The following is a 16,761-nucleotide window of genomic DNA, read 5'->3' on the forward strand; positions in this document are numbered from 1 at the left end:
TTCCTAATCTGAGTGTGCGCACACGTGATTTCCTTGTCTTTGGCTATGGTGGGAGCAGGTGGGTTTTCCATTATGCTCTGTTTCAGAGTAGCAGCCGTGTTAGTCTGTATCCGCAAAAAGAAGAACAGGAGTACTTGTGGCACCTTAAAGACTAACAAATTTATTAGAGCATAAGCTTTCGTGGACTACAGCCCACTTCTTCGGATGCATGCATCCGAAGAAGTGGGCTGTAGTCCACGAAAGCTTATGCTCTAATAAATTTGTTAGTCTTTAAGGTGCCACAAGTACTCCTGTTCTTCTTTTTGCGGATACAGACTAACACGGCTGCTACTCTGAAACAGAGCATAATGGAAAACCCACCTGCTCCCACCATAGCCAAAGACAAGGAAATCACGTGTGCGCACACTCAGATTAGGAAGCAAAGTGCCCAAGGTCAGGGAAAGGGAAAAAAATAAAAAAGGAATTCACAATAAAGTCTGACATGGATAACGTGATGCCAATCTTAATTACTGTATTTGGCACTTATATACTATGGTTGATGGGCCTCTTGGAAACAGCACATTTTAAATAATTTCTTTGTGAAGGAAGGGTTCCCTGAAAGGGTTTTTTCTCCATCTGCCTTGACACATCACTAGAAGTTTGTATCCACCAGCAGTCCCAAGTAGGATTGGTTGCGTGGGGAATCCTTTCCCAGTTTACCAGCATTAAATAGTCTCCCAGCTGCAGCTGTTCTGCCATCCTTATCCTTAATAATAGATATTAATAATATAATATTAATTTAAGCAGTTAATATATTAAAACAGTAGGCTACATTGTGCCTTCAATTACATCTGTGGATCTCTATTAGTTTCAGTGGAATGTAGGGGTGTAATAAAGAATTTAGCCCATTGTGAACAATTAAATCATCATCAGTCATATGTGGATAGCAAGCTCAGAGTCAGGAATGAGGAAACTGGATGAAATGGAGAACTTACTATTCTGAAGCATTTTTGCTATATTTTCCCTACAGTTCTATTGTTGAGAATCTCAGAGAATTGATCCTCCTCCTGAAGTCACTGGGAGTTTTGCTATTGACTTCAATGGGAACAGTAACTGATCCTTAACAGAAAGGCTAACTTCAGGACTCTTGACCAATTATCTTGCACAAAGGTAGAATATCCTTACAGCATTGTGCCAGTGAGTTAACCACAAAACTTGCATTTTGAGCCAGAAAATTTTGGCATCTTCCAACCCATACATAATAAAAATGTAATGCTTTTGGTGAACATGTCTACAATATATAAAATGGAAACCATTTTTGACCTGTTTTGCTCCTAATAAATTAGTCCATGCTAACACCTGGTGAAATTGTTGTTGAGTACATATTTCAAGGCTGAATTGCAAAGGTTATATATTTGTGGGGAGAGAGCTAGAGGTATCTGGCTAATATACCTGATGCTATAATACACATTACATACGTCTACAAATGTAGGAATATTACTGTGACCCAAAAAACTTTCAATGCCAACTGGCAAGGGAGTTACAAGAATATCCTGTACATTCTGCTTCATCAAAGAATGTCATATGATATTTTAAATGAAAGCCAGCATCATGCGTGCTGGTCACCATTATCACCGGGAAATGTTTGTACAAATACTACGTTTGCGCCACAGCTCAGAGAGAGCCGAGATACCGAAAATGTGTTTTAAAGACCGTATCAAGGCAGAATTGACAAAGAGGTCTTCTAGAGAGACAAAGGGGGTGATATCTTTGAACTACATCGAGCTCTTCTTCGGGTCTCTTTCACCAACAGAAGTTGGTCCAATAAGAGATATTATTTCACTCACCTTGTCTCTCTAATATCCTGGGACCAACATGACTACAACACTGCAAAAAACATGTTTTGTGTCTGAGGAAAGATGTTTATTCATTTGTCTCTGTCAGCATGTGAATAAAGCATTGTAAGATAATACAGTGGCTACACATCTACATATGAAGTAAACAGGGGGAGATGAAATCAAAAGGGCAGCAGCACACCACCATGGGAATTATCCTGACTCAGTACAGACAATGAACTTTGGGGCTATAAGAAGGCGAAAAGACACCCTTTGATCCTCCAACTGGAAAGTAAACAGGCAGTGTGTTTACATTCATGAAAATTGGATCTCTGCCTACCTCAGTGGAAAATGCTGCAAAAGGCTTTGGGTGAGATAAACTTCTTTAGACAGACAGTTAGCCTGTTAAACTAAGTTTAGCCTTTAGAAACAGGTTATGATTTTTATATGTAAAAAGCTGGTTTATCCAGCATGTTGCGGGAATGGGTGGTGCCAGTAAGTGAAAACTGCCGTTTAACAAAGAAGAAGGGAGTTGGGTGCGGGAGGGGGCTTGGGGAAGCGGGTTGGGGTGCGGGAGGGGGTGTGGGGTGCCGGATCCGGGGGGCGCTCACGTCAGGCAGCTCCCCAGTGGCGACCTGTCCCGGCTGCTCCTAGGCTGCTTCACGTGCTGCCCCCGCTCTGCTCCAAGCATTAGCTCTGGAGCTCCCATTGGCTGGGAACCATGGCCAATGGGAGCTGTGGGGGCGGTGCCTGCGGGCAGAGGCAGTGCGCAGAGCCGCCTACTATGCCTCCACCTAGGAGCAGCCAGGACAGGTTGCCGCTTGTGGGGAGCCACCCAAGGTGAATGTCCCCTTAATCTGGCACCCTGCACCCCAACCCGCTGCCCCCAACCACCTCCTGCACCCAAACTCTCTCCCAGAGCCCATGCTCCGCACCCTCTCCCACACCCCAACCCACTGCCGGCCCCACGCCAAAAGGACTATAAACCAGAATTTCAATGAAGATTAGAAATGTCGGTTTATAGAGCTTTCTGGTTGGTGAAGTGCCAGATAAACAGCTTTTATACTTTATTCCATTATCCTTACTCACTATCTCTTGAATCTTTGATCATTAACTTCTTGTTCAATGCTGATCCTGAGTTGAATCATACAAGGTGGTATGTACACTGTTCCCTTAGGGACAGCACACCAAGTATTTCGGTGAGTGTTCAGTGGATATGCAGTTGGACACTACAAGGGAATGTTTCAAATGGTCTCGGGGCTGGAGTATACCTATTGTTAACTTGCAAGGCAAAATAAGGACTGACATAGTCCAGAGGGGAGTGTTTGGGTGACTAACAGGTTGATGGTCATAGGCGCCGACTCCGTGGATGCTCCAGGGTTGAAGCACCCAGGGAAAAAATGGTCAGTGCTGAGCACCCACTGGCAGCCCCCAATCAGAACCTCCCCCTCCCTCCAGTGCCTCCCACCCACTGCCCATCAGCGTCTCCCCCTCCCTCCCCACACCTCCCGCCCGCAGCAATCAGGTGTTTTGCGGCATGTGGGGGGAGGGGGAAGGAGCAAGAACACAGTGTGTTCAGGGGAGGGGGCAGAACTGGGCGGGAAGAAGTGGGACAGGGGCAGGAAGAGGTGGGTGGGGCTTTGGGGGAAGGAGTGGAGGGGGGGGGGGCCCTGGGGCAGAGCCGGGGGTCGAGCACCCCCTGGCACATTGGAAAGTCTGTGCCTGTGCTGATGGTGACAGGTCACCGATACCCTGTTAAGCACAAGCAAGTCTCCCTCTCACTCAAGGTGGGGGTGGGGTAACAAAGTGATTTACAGTCCTGGGTACCTCAAGAACCGTCACAGTTGCCTAATATTAAAACCTGTTTCAGATTTTACGTGTCCCCTTCTTATATGTCTGTACTGTATATCCTTAAAAATATACACTGTAGGTACACACACATGCTCAGCTCAATGCTCTTGAGTCTGAAGCCTGCTCCTGTTCCTCTTTAAACCTACATAAATGGACCTTGTTTCTTACTATAGCATGGGGAGTAGGCAAACTAGCTGACAGGGAGCTGTAGCAGGAAGATGACAGGCAGAGGTTTAAATTGCTATTTGCAGTGCAAGCCAACACACAGGGTTGTGTGACAAACCGATTTAAATTATACTTATGGTGGCACTCCAAAAATACTGTGATGTTCAAAATGAGCAAGGGAAGAGGGTCCTTTACCTGTGAGCCTAGCCTACCCAAGGCTTCATCCTGACCCACTGAAGTCAATGAGATTATTTATATTAAAGCTAAGCCCTTTCTTCAGTGCCTTGCTGGACTGAGGCCAGAGTGCTCAGAGAATATAGCCCTTTGTGAATAACCCATAGGCTCTTAATTTTTCACTTTTGTACTTCAGCAAATATTTTGAGTACCAAATAAATGAGGTAAAACAAGTATTGCTCCACAACTGGCCAAATCTGGCTTAAATTCAACAAATTTACTATTTGCCAAATATTATTTATTACCATAGAGCCTGGGAGCCCTATTCATGGACCAGGACCCCATTGTGCTAGGCACTGTACAAACAAACCATTTGATTTTAAAGCCTAAAATGATTGGATTCCTTTACTTAGGTATATTTTTTGATTAAACCATTTTTTTTCTTGATCATCATCATCATCCAGGAGAAAGGTGGGTGAGAAGATATTTGATACCTAGACTGATGGACGTTCGTGACAAGTTTGCAAGGCTACATTATAAAGATAGTTGGGTGAAAAATGCATGCTTTTAGTGTCAAGCCCAATACTGACTCATCCATAACCTTGGTAAAATTTCAGTAACTCCTCACTTAAAGTCGCATTTTTCAGGAACATAACTACAATGTTAAGTGAAACTATGTTAAGTGAATCCAATTTCCCCATAAGAATGAATGTAAATGTTCCAGGGAAATTTTTTTTTGCCGTACAGTACTATAGTTGGGAGATGCCCCCACCGTACCCTACACAGGTACAGCCCACTGGCACTGGAGACAATGAGGCAGGCTAGGAGGCTGAAGCTGCTGTAGGCTAGGAGAAGCACATTGCACAGCAGCAGCTTCCCCTACTCTGCAAGGGGCGTGGGGGCTCACCCTCGGCCCGCCCATGCCACCCCTTCCCCCAAGTCCCCACCCTTAACCTGCCTCTTCTTCCCCCCCCTCCTCTTCCCTCCCTCCTGCCCGCGGCAATCAGCTGGTTTGCGGCGTTCAGGAGGGAGGGGGAACCTGCGCGCCAAGTCCTCACTCCTCCCTCCTGAACACTGCAAGTCAGCTGATTGCCGGAGGCAGGGGGAGGAGGGGGAAGGCGCTGATCTGCGGGGTCTGCCGGCGGGTGGAAGGCACTGTGGATGTGTGTGTAGGGGAGCTGATAGGGGGGCTGCCAGCTGTGGACAAAGCAGGCAGCCAAACGACGTTATACCGAAGCATTGCACAATTTTAAATGGAGCATGTTCTGTAATTGAGCAGGGACGAGAGGACGTTAAGTGGGGAGTTACTGTACTCTGAGAGAAATATGTAGTTCGGGCTCTGGAGCGTGAGTCTTTCCAAGGCTGACAGGGAGGAACCACTTAAAGCCACTAAAATGGCCTATGGAGGTAAGTGGTTTGTTTCACAGCTCTCAGAGCTTTGTACTAGCCTAACTGAGAGACTACCTCGCTCCCTGTGCCATATTGCCACGGTTGTGATCAGTGAAGGTGCTCAAGCAAGAGTCTCTTTAGTATAAGAGAAGAAGCTGCTGACAGGGCAGTCTCCATGAAGGGCCCTCTGATTTTCGCTATTTTGGGTTGAGGGAGGGAGTTCCAGCTATGGTGTCCTTCATGGCATACTTACTGCAAGACTCCTTTGGAGAGACAGGGATACAATAAGGGCTATTTATGAAGAAAGGAGGTTGGTTTGGCTTTGGTGTTTCTGTAGTTGGTTACTGGTTATTATTATTTTAACTTATGAAGGTAAAGAAGCTGCTGGTTTTAATTTTATTTTGACTGTATTTTTAACTTTTGGCAAAGTCACCTAGAGCTCAGAATAGGTGGTGGTGTTCGTGGGGGGAAGGAGAGGGGAGTTAATACCTATTACAGAAATAAAAAATATTATTTAAGGCTCTCTGTAGACGCCAGCCCATACCACTGCATTAGTTTATGTTTCTAAAGTTATTTTCACAACCACTAGAGCTAAAAACATTTAAAATAAATAAATACAAGCCTACATTGTGGTTCACAATTTCATAGCCAGTGAATATGCATGCGTACTAATTTGTGTACTGTGCTTTTATCAGAAAGTCATACACTAATTCTTTGAAAATGATCAGTTTTGAATATATTTCTGAATTGTTTAGGAGGAAACTCTAAACTTGGGGGGCCAGAGCAGTAATCTACTTCAGCAGTGATCCTATATGTAAATCGTTACTTCAAGTCAGAGTCTAATAACAGGGTGGTGATCTATAAAATACTTTATCTCCTTCTTTAGTATTAAAGTGTCTGGTTAATAGGAATACTTGCTATCTATCTATCTAAGGTATTTATATGGCCCCCATTACCATAGTATCTGAGTACCTCACAACTCCATGTGAGATAGGGAAGTATTATCTCAATTTTTTATAGATTGGGAACTGAGGCCCAGATCCACAAATGTACTCAAAGGTAAATCCCAGTTTTGGGCACCACTGTGATCCACAAAACCCTCACTCAGCTGCCACCTTATCCTGTAGGTGCCTGCACGCAGTGGCTACATTTTTGCTATAGAAGTTCTCTGATCGCCTGAGTTTCTGTCTCTGCCTTTGTCTAGAAATCCAGATGCCTATCTCCCACTTTAGCTCCAGCGCGATCCACGAACTGGGGGAAGGTAGGCAGAAGAGTGTGAATCTCACCTGTGAGACCCAATCTGGTAGATGGCCTCTAAGCACTCCTGCCAGATTGGGTCTCAATCAAAATCTGACTGGGAATGGTGACCACCTTACCACTTTCAAGCCAAGTGGTTAAAACTACTCACCTGGGATGTGGGAGATCTACACTCAATTCCCCTCTCTGTCTGAGGCAGAAAATATTTGAACAGTGGTCTCCCACCTTTCGGGAGGGTTCTCTAACCACTGAGCTATGGGATATTCTAATGAGGAGCTCCCTTAATCTCTCCACTTTGGATAAATACCTAGAATCCTGGGCAAAAAGAGAGAGAGAGTGACTCTACAGCTTGGTGGTTAGGGCACCTACCTCCCACCTGGGAAGTAGGAGACCTAGGATTCAGTCTCTCTGCTCCAGTGACTCTATTTATACACAGTGGAACAACTTCAACATGAGAGATTAAGGGAGTCCCATATCAGAATACAAGAACTGGATGTGGCGGAGAACCTGGCCTTCAGATCTGCCTCACCACTAGCTAGTTGTCCAGGTAGAGGGAAGAATGAATCCCCTCCCTCCGCAAATAGGCACCACCTCTGCCCAGCATTTGGTGAATTCAGGCAGGGCTGAGGACAAGCTGAATGGGAGTACTGCAACCATGAATATCAGGCACTTCCAGTGGCTTGGCAATACGGCCACATGGAAATAAGTGTTGTGAAGATCCAGGGCACCAAACTAATTATTTCAATCTAGCGAGGAAAGGATTGTCACTAGGATGACTATATGAAATCTCATATATTTGATGCATTTGTTGAGATTCTGAAGGTTGAGTATGGGTCTCAGAAAGTACCATGAGTAAAACCCCTTGCCCTGATGTTGAAGGGGGACTTCTTCTATGGCCCCTAAAGCAAGTAGAGTCTGAACTTTTTGTGGAAGCAGCAACTCATGAGAGGGCACCTGAAAAGGGATGGAACAGGTGGGCAAGTAGGGGAAAAGAAAAACTGGATAGAGTATCCCAGTTGCATAGTGCTTAAGACCTACTTGTCCATTGTTATGGCTTCCCAAGAATTGAGAAAGTGGGACAATCTGGTCCCAAATGGGAGAGAAATGACAGGAAGATTGCCAGTAACTTGACTGCTGTCCTCAAGGCGTAAGTCAAAAGGATTGCGTACCAAAGGATAACTAAGGACAAGTTGGCTGGTTGGAGTTGAAGCCAGATGGTCTCTTCCTCTGATTTATGTCTCCTCTTTGGAAAGACGTTGCCAGAAGTGTAAGTAGGTTGCCAATAGTACTGTTGTAATACTGCTTGCCTGTAATACCGTTGATGGTGCTATGATTCCTGGGCCCTGTCCTCCTATCTCTTGGTGGCTGGTGTATAGTCTCCTAACAAACAGAGTGTAGCACGGGAGTCCTTAAATGAGTGTAAAATCTCTTCATTTTTTTCAGAGAACAGAAACTGACCATCCAAAGGGTATAGTGTGTTGGATGTCAGAGGCTATACTGGAATTTTTGTGACCAAGAGGTTCTTCTAGTTGTTATTGCAGAGGCCGTACCCTAGAAGAAACATCTGCTGTGTCAAGTGCCAACTGGATCACTGATGTGGCTGCTAGAGACCTTCTGCCAGGAAAGCCTTAAACTCTTCCTTTGCATCTTCAGGGAGTTTTTCAGTGAATTTAGACATGATCCAGTTTACAAAGTCATTCTTTTATAAAAGAACCTGTGATTAGCTATGCACATCTGGAGAGACAAGACAAAATAAATCTTTCTCCACAGCAAATCAAGCCTCTTGGCCTCCTTTTCTTTGGGTGTTAATTTGAACTTGCCCTGTTGCAACCTCTCACTGGTGACAGTGACCACAAGGGGGTTTGGACCAGGTGGGAATAAATACATTCAAAGCTTTGTATGAGGACGTAGTAATGTTTGTCTTACTTGTAGGAGCTAAGGAGATTGGTGTGCATCGCAAGGTCTTTGCTGGCTCCAAGAGAGCCTCATTTGCAGGGAGGCCAACCCTCCCAGGTGCTGACAACTGAAGAATGTCTAGAGCTTGTCTGTGTTCTCTTAGACAAACTTAGCTTAGGTGATCTTGATAGGACTTAAAATATTCGAGAATAGGGGAGGAGGAATCTGGATCCAATGAATCATCTGGTCAGGAGGATGACAAAGCAACAGGAGCCAATGGATCCTCCTGTGGTAGGACCTGGTCCTGTGATAATGGCTCAGTGAGAACAACATCTGCAGGTGCCCCCAATGTAGGAGGCTATAGAAGTCAACTAGCCGAACAGTCTGGTGATCTTCCCCTCAAGTGTGCCTATGATCAGGACCTTGGAGACAGGAGGCCAGTAGGTACTGGGCCATAACGACCTGTCTGTATTATAGGAATGGTCCTGCTCTTGGTACCAATGTTCTCCCTCTGGAAACAGCCTGGAAGACTTACTAGACCAATGCCTAGGAGGAGATGGTGAAGTAGAAGAGGATTTGAAAACAAATCGCAAAGAGCCATCTGAATAATCAGTAGGCAATAGAGGAGCTAAACCAGAAGGGACCACTAGATGCTCTGATCTGTCTGTAGCCCAATGAGAAGAGTACTGAAGTCCACATTGTAGTTAGTATTGCAAATGCCCCACAAGATATTGAGCGGACTATATCGACACTCAGTGCTGGGATGGACTTCAACACTGGTGCAAACAAATGAAGTACCATTCGTATCCTGTCAGAGAAATGCCCTGGTACCAAAGCTGTGGGTGCCAAGAGAGAGTCCATTGTTGAAGCTGAGGCATAACTGAGTACTGACATGGAGAGTGTCAGTGCCCAAGACAGTATTGAAGTCACATCTTTTGTAGGCTTCCTAGTTGGTACCAACACCAGCACAGATGGTAGCCTGTGCAACAAAGCAATAGATCCAAATGGGCCAGCAACAGCAGGGGCATCTCCACTATAAAGGACTGATGTACCACAAGAAAGCCTGGAACAGAGAGGCAAAGCAAATCAGGTGCTGCCTGATAAGCCTGTGAACTAGCTGGTACTGACAGCTTCGGTGCCACAGTTGTGCGCATTGGTTCCGGACTCAATGGCCATTCCACAGATGGAACTGTACTTGACAGTAAGGTACTGATATGTTCTTGCTGTGGTACTGGGGAGATATAGGTTAAGGGTCCAGCTCTACCCTGAGTACCTGAGGAGTCCCGGTGATGTTTTGAGCCCTTCTTTGGAGGAAGAAGAGAGAGTCTCTCCTCAATCTGGAATGATTCTGGTTGGTTTTATGGGGGTCCTCATTCATGGAGGCCCCAGGGAGGAAGATCAGCCTTTTTCTCCGAGAAGAGTCTTAGTCATGAGGCCTATCAGAAACTACCATAACCTCAGCAGCTGCCTGAGGGGCCAGACAATCTGACGAAGGCCGTGGGGCTGAAGTGGGCTTCATCACCTTCTGCAGGAGGTGCTATTTAAGATTCAGATATCTGGCTATCTGCATTCTTTTGTTGAAAGAATGGCAGATACTGCACCTCTCTTTACTGTGTCCCTCGCTTAGACACAAAAGGCAGTGCACTTGGGGGTCATTATTTGGGATAGCCGCCCCACATGACAGGCAGTGCTTAAAGCCTGGTGAGAACATACCACAGGGCTTCATATGAAATGAACTAGCTACTGGGTACTAACTGCTAATTACTAGCTACTCACAAAAAAGGCAGGGAGAAAACTCACTGATGCAGTAACCTCAGGTAAACCTCACACTGAACTTTGACTCAGGCCATAGATGTTGAGAAGGAATTGAGGAGGATTGGGGCAGCGATGCCCTTATGTAGTCTTGGGAGAGGCTATGAGGAGGTGCAGGGTGGGTTCTACTACAGAAAGCCCTCTGGCCTCAGTGCACTGGGCACATGTGCAGTTGAGTGGAATACACGTCTGTAACCACTCAAGGAACTTTCAAATCCCAAGCTAATGCTCTAACCATTAGACAACCCTACCTCACTCTGAATCTCTTGTTTTCATTAGCTCATTAACTGAAATGTTCTTTGTATCCCAATAGATTTCCACAAGGCTGCAACAGCCAATGGTATTCCCTCTTCAAAGTGTAACCTCCATATCTATAAAGGACTAAGTAGTGAGGAGAACTGTTAGGTGACCAGCTTGTGCTGCTCTCTCTTTGTACCATCACGGAGGCTAAGATCCTCTTGGTTATTCTTGCTGACTATTTCTGAGGTTAAACACTGCAAGAGGAGAGACCATGTGTTTTCAATGGAGGGTCACACATCTGGAAATTGCTCCCTCCAGAGGTCCATCAGAACCCAAATTTGGTAAGCTTCAGTCATGGTGTAAAACTTAGGGGCTAGGACAAGTTCTTGATTGACCCCACCAGAATGCTTAACAGATGTGGGCGGATGAGATGCCGGTTATGATATTTTTTCTTTTGTAGGACTATTTCTGTGTAAAGGGCTGTTTCCAGTGATATAAGGGGCCCCGGTGCTGAGGCAATGGACATCATTACAATTTCTAAATAAGTAACAATCCCCAGGCTTAGCCAGTAGCCCCCACCAACAGAAGGGCATCAGGGTGGTACCTTTGCAGCCAGCTCCTCTTACTGCTCTGATGATTGCCCAATGATTGAGCCTGACTTCACCAATTGTTTCTGATTCATTGTGGTCAAACTATCATCTCCTTCCCTGATCCTTGTCTTCACCCTCTTCCTCCTATTCTCTTTCTTCACTCATCTCCAATTTCTTGTGCTTGCCTCAAATCCATCACCCGTTATTCCACTCTGCTTCTGCAGTCATCTTCTCTTCTCGTCCCCAATATCCCTCCTAGTCCTCTTTTAAATCTTTTAACAAATAAATTTATATAGGCCCTGATCCAGCAAAGCAATTAAAGTAGGGTCTTAACTTTAAGCATGTGAGCAATTCTTTTGAAGTCAACAGGACTATTCATATGCTTAAAATTAAGCATGTGTTTAAGTGTTTTCCTGGATCAGGGCCATAATCATTTTCTAAACACAACCAAACTACGGACCAACAAAAGAAGTACATAGCAACCCAGAGCAGCCACAAAATTATGTATTATTGTAACCTTCAACTTACCTTCCCTCAATGTCCCTCCTTTTGTGTCGTCATCAGTAGTAGTGTTATGGCTACACTTAGACCCTATCCTGCAAACACTACTGGAAGTAGTACTTACAACCATGAATAGTCCTGTTGATGCCTATGGTAATAAGTACCACGTGGTAATGTTTGCAGTAAGCAAGTAAGCTCCTCAGGTCAGGGATCCAGTTTATTATTTGTCTGCACAGCACCATGCACACACAACTTCAAATCATAATTTTTTACTCTTCCTGTTATGGAGCACAGGGAAATGACATATTTCTAGATTTCCCCCAAGTCCCCCCACTTTCAGCTAACTTCTAATCTGAATAGTAATAATAAATAAAACTTTAAAAATTAATAACTTATTTGATTGTAACCCTACATATGCAAGCGATCAAGTTAAAAGCTCCTCTCTCCAGAGAATTCTGACCCTGTCCCCTTGTCATGACCTCCCTCTTTCCCAACACTCCCCACCTTATGATTTGATATTTTTACTGATTGTGCCATTGTTTTGTTTTTATACATTAGATTGTGAGATCTACAGGGCTGGAACCTTGTCTTATTTTTACAACGATAAAGAACGGTGCACATCTTTGGCACTATACAAATCATTGCCATCATAAAAACACATGACCTGACCCTTAGTTCCAGTTGAAAACACTGCTGTGAATATGCTCAAAGAATAAATATTTTGTGTTCACTGCACCAACACAATGAAAACATTTTTCCAAGCTGCTGCTGAGATGGTATCTAGTCCCATTATGAGTCAGCACCCCAATGCAGCTGACTTTCCAATTGCCAACTCTGGCTGCTTGCAATTATTTTATTTAAAGGTAGACACAGGCTCCATTTTTAAAGAGCTAAATGCTCCCTTCCTGCTTAGGCAGAAACCTGCAAGATCCGAATATCACAGGGAGTGGAGTGAAGCAAGGTATGTTCAGGGGAAAGGTGGTTGTGGTGTATTTCCTCTTCTTTATGCAGCAAACTTTTCACAGTTGCTGCAATAGACCCTGTTTCCCTAGGCCAGGGATGGGACTAGGGAAGGAGGAGGGAGGAAGAGTCATAGGAATGGCCACTTGGTACAGCACATTTCCCTTCAAGGCCAGTCAGGACTTACATGTCTTAAAACATTGTAGGTCATTACAGGCAACATTGTGGAGAGGACCTGAGATGTTGGGTGTGGGGAATACAATATGCAGCAGTGTCACAAAGGCAGGAGACGGACTGGGAAACCTGTGGATGGTTAAGAATCCACAGTGTTTTCTCGTATGGATCCCAGCCTGCACCGCATTTATGGCTGCCAGCTCTGCTCCACATCTGGGCCAGTAGCTCAGAGAGGGTGATGCAGTGGAATGGCAAGTTCAGGTTCTGGGGGATCTGTCCTATGCTTTTCATGAAAGGGTTTGGTGCAGAATCCCTACGCTCTTGTAAATGAACAGCCTAGATGGTAAATAGTCTTCTGTATTCTTGCCTTAAACTGCAAAAATATAGCTTGCAAATCATCATGAACAGCTCTTCCTTAGCTGCAGTTTTATGCTGAATTGGGCAGTACACATTCCATTACTGTTATAACATGGCCTCCTTTCATGAGAAGAGATGGTTACTTACTGTAACTGGTTCTTCGAGCTGTGAGGCAGACATTTATTCCACTTAGGTGTGTGTGCCCAGTGCACGGGAACCAGAGAATTTTGCCTTGCAGTACTCACAGGAGGCAGGGATTGTGCCTCATGGCTATATGAGTAGGGCCTTACCAAATTCATGGTCCATTTTGGTCAATTTCACGGTCATAGGATTTTTAAAATAGTAAATTTCATGATTTCACCTATTTAAATCTGAAATTTCACGATGTTGTAAGTGTAGGGATCCTGACCTAAAAAGGAGTTGTGGCGGGGTCTCAAGGTTATGGGGGTGGGGGGGCAGTTGCGGTACTGCTACCCTTACTTCTGTGCTGATGCTGGCGGCTGTGCTGCCTGCAGAGCTGGACAGCTGGAGAGCAGCGGCTGCTGGCCTGGAGCCCAGCTCTGAAGGCAGAGCCGCCGCCAGCAGCAGCGCAGAAGTAAGGATGGCATGATATGTTATTGCCATCCTTACTTCTGTATTTTTGCCTGCAGAGCTGGGCCCCTCAGTTAATAGCTGCCTCTCTCTCCAGCCGCCCAGCTCTGAAGGCAGCGCAGAAGTAAGGATGGCAATACTATGACCCCCCTAATATAAACTTGTGACCCCTCCTCCCCCGCAACTCCCTTTTGGGTCAGGATCCCCAATTTGAGAAACACTGGTCTCCCCCGTGAAATCTGTATAGTATTGGGTAAAAGCACACAAGATCAGATTTTACTGGAGGAGACCAGATTTCACGGTCTGTGACGCATTTTTCATGGCCAGGAATTTGGTAGGGCCCTATATATGAGGCAGCTCTGCCTTGACCCCAATTTAGTCCCTTCATACCGCACGCCCTGAGACTAGACTCCAATGCAGAGGGGACAAAGGGTGAGTTGTGGAATGCACATCTGCATCATATTTTGAAGAACCACGGTTATAGTAAGTAATCATTTCTTCTTTGAGTAGATGCAGCTGTGTATTCCACTTACATGACTCATGCCAAGCAGGACCCACAGGAGGCGGATCTCAGAGTCTAACAAAGATTGCAGAACCACCTTCCCAAAGTTTGCAAGAGTTTTTGGATGATGTTGTATGGCATAATGGTTCATAAACATATGTATCGATGACCACATAGCAGTCCTGCAAATGTCCAGTATTGAGCCATCCCTTAGGAACATTATTGATGGAGCTTTAACTCTCTTAGAATGAACTCACACCCACTGAGGAGGCATAGTCAAAGGTATTTTATATGTAGTCTTGATACAGGCTGTTTTCCATCTAGAGATTTGTTTGTGAAGAGACCACTTGCCCCTTCATACAATACGCATATGACAGAAAGGCAAGGCAAAGCATGAAATGTTTCAGTCCTGTCCAGGTAGAAGGTTAGATATCAGACATCTAACGGGTGGAGACGCTGCTCCTCTGGAAATGAATGTGGCTTCGTAAAGAACTCAGGTAAATATACCAACGGGTTCAAATAAAACGGAGACTACTTTAGACAAACACTTTAGGTGCAGTCATTAAGTCACTTTGTTTTTGGAGAATTGCATATACGGAGGATATGCCCTCAGAGCTTGCAACTCACAGCCCCTCCTTGCGTATGTTATCACCACAAGGAATGCACGTTTCTGACACCAAAAGGGGAAGGGAGAAGATGCAGGAGGCTGGAACAGAGGTTCCATCAAAGCCACCAGGACCATGTTAAGGTCCTACAGAGAAACCAGCTCTCATACCAGGGTCCTCTATAGCCTGCTGGGAGCATGCCGCCAGAACACCCTTCTCGAGGTCACCGCTGAGGCCATCACTCAGGCCAAAGTATCCATGACATCTAGCATGGAGTGTAACCAACCAGCAGTCAGTGATGAACACCCAAAATTCCTTCCTGGAGGCTTCAGGCAGCTGGTCTGTAAATTTACACATAGCCGTCCCAATTCACAAAGTCATATTTGGACAACAGTGCCTGAGAGCTTGCAATCAGCATTTGCAGGGAAGAGGAGGTATAGATCTTTCTACCCATTAAGCCCATCCTCTTAGAGTCCTTGTCTGTAGGGGTGGACTAAAATCTGTCCTGCCAAGCTCTGTCATTCACCAAAGTTTTGACCAGGGTGGGAGTAAAAGCCCTCAAATCCTTGCACCAGTATAAAGCATTGTTTCTAAATGCTTTGCAGTAGATGGCATTGAAGCCAGCATGCTCCAAAGAACTTCCAGGAGTGCATTGTTAATAGAGAAGGCCACTCTCCCAGGGCAGACGGCTACAGGATGTCCAATAACTGATGGGTATTCTCCTGCAGGAACTACGCCTGAATGCCCAAGTAAAAACAACCAAACACCGCAAAAGTTCCTGATAGGCCTTGAAATTCTCAGGCTTTGAAGGAGAGAAGAGCCAAGTACTGCTGAATTTTCTGGGGACGAAGAGGAAGTGGTTAACTGTGGCAGAGTCAGGTCCCACTCTTAGAGTGGTGGACCTGGATGGGATGCCTCCAAAGGCTACACAAGGTGAAGGCTCACTGATGCCTAAACCTGTGATGGGATGATGGCCCCAGCCACCAACCTGACCAGTGATCTCACCTCGGAATGTGATGAACAGTATGACCTCTGTGACCGAGGAACACCCCAGGGATTCCATGGAGACCACTAGGCATAAGTGTAGGGCATTGGTAAGCCAGTAGGTGCCAGGCCACGGGCCCTCATCCTGACCATGATATGAGTACCAATCCTGGTACCCATGATGCTCCAAGAATGGGCCCCATGACACACCATACCTCAAAGTAGCACTCTGTAACCCCCATATTCATCATTTATATGGTTGTGACATTTTGTACAAAAGCTTGTCTTGTAGGGTATCATATAAAAAATCATAATTTCCTGAAACTCATTGTTCTGTCAAAATGTGTGTATCATCATTGTATGTGGAGTTATGAGATTTTGCTATATGGTTGTTATTGAAATATGTGGGAGACACCCACAGCCAGCGCTCCAGTGGCTGTGAATGCTATTAGAAACTAGTGTATAACTACATCAATAAAACTATATTTCATGATGGTATGATTGTACATATTGTTTTCAAAACCAGGTAAGTAGTTTTTTAAGAAAGAGATATAGCTGGTTAAAGAACAGTGGAATGATACAGCCTAATGTTAGCACATTTTTCCTAATATTCAGCCTATATTTTTCTTATTTTCATCCCATTGCTCCTAGTTATAGCCCCCTCGCCCTGTTAAATATTCCCCTCCACCACTGGGTTTGATTCTCCCCTCACAAAAATTTGACCCCACTATGACTCCATTGAATTCAATGGAGTTATTAGTGATACACACTTACGCAAAGGAGAGAAGAATCAGGTCACTGGTATTTAAACGTTTCAGATACTTGTAGAGAAATGTTAATACCCCCACTTAGTTGTCAGATCGCTAACTATATATACTCTTTTTAAAAAGGTCTGTATT

General features: G+C 45.1%; 1 protein-coding gene and 1 long non-coding RNA gene across 12 annotated transcripts in view; one reads left to right on the plus strand and one right to left on the minus strand.

Moving 5' to 3' along the window:
* Positions 1 to 16,761, minus strand: part of PRKAG2 (protein kinase AMP-activated non-catalytic subunit gamma 2) — a 393,593-nt gene that overhangs the window by 118,906 nt on the left and 257,926 nt on the right. The window lies entirely within an intron of this gene.
* Positions 1 to 16,761, plus strand: part of LOC117872018 — a 39,813-nt gene that overhangs the window by 11,426 nt on the left and 11,626 nt on the right. The window contains exon 3 of one of the 2 annotated variants that reach the window (XR_004644383.1): positions 10,672 to 10,939. The exons of the other annotated variant lie outside the window; for it this stretch is intronic. This is a non-coding gene — a long non-coding RNA (uncharacterized LOC117872018). The remainder of the gene's footprint in view (positions 1 to 10,671; positions 10,940 to 16,761) is intronic. 2 annotated transcript variants of the gene reach the window in all.

Source organism: Trachemys scripta, chromosome 2 (assembly GCF_013100865.1).
Source record: "Trachemys scripta elegans isolate TJP31775 chromosome 2, CAS_Tse_1.0, whole genome shotgun sequence".
Taxonomy (NCBI): domain Eukaryota; kingdom Metazoa; phylum Chordata; order Testudines; family Emydidae; genus Trachemys; species Trachemys scripta.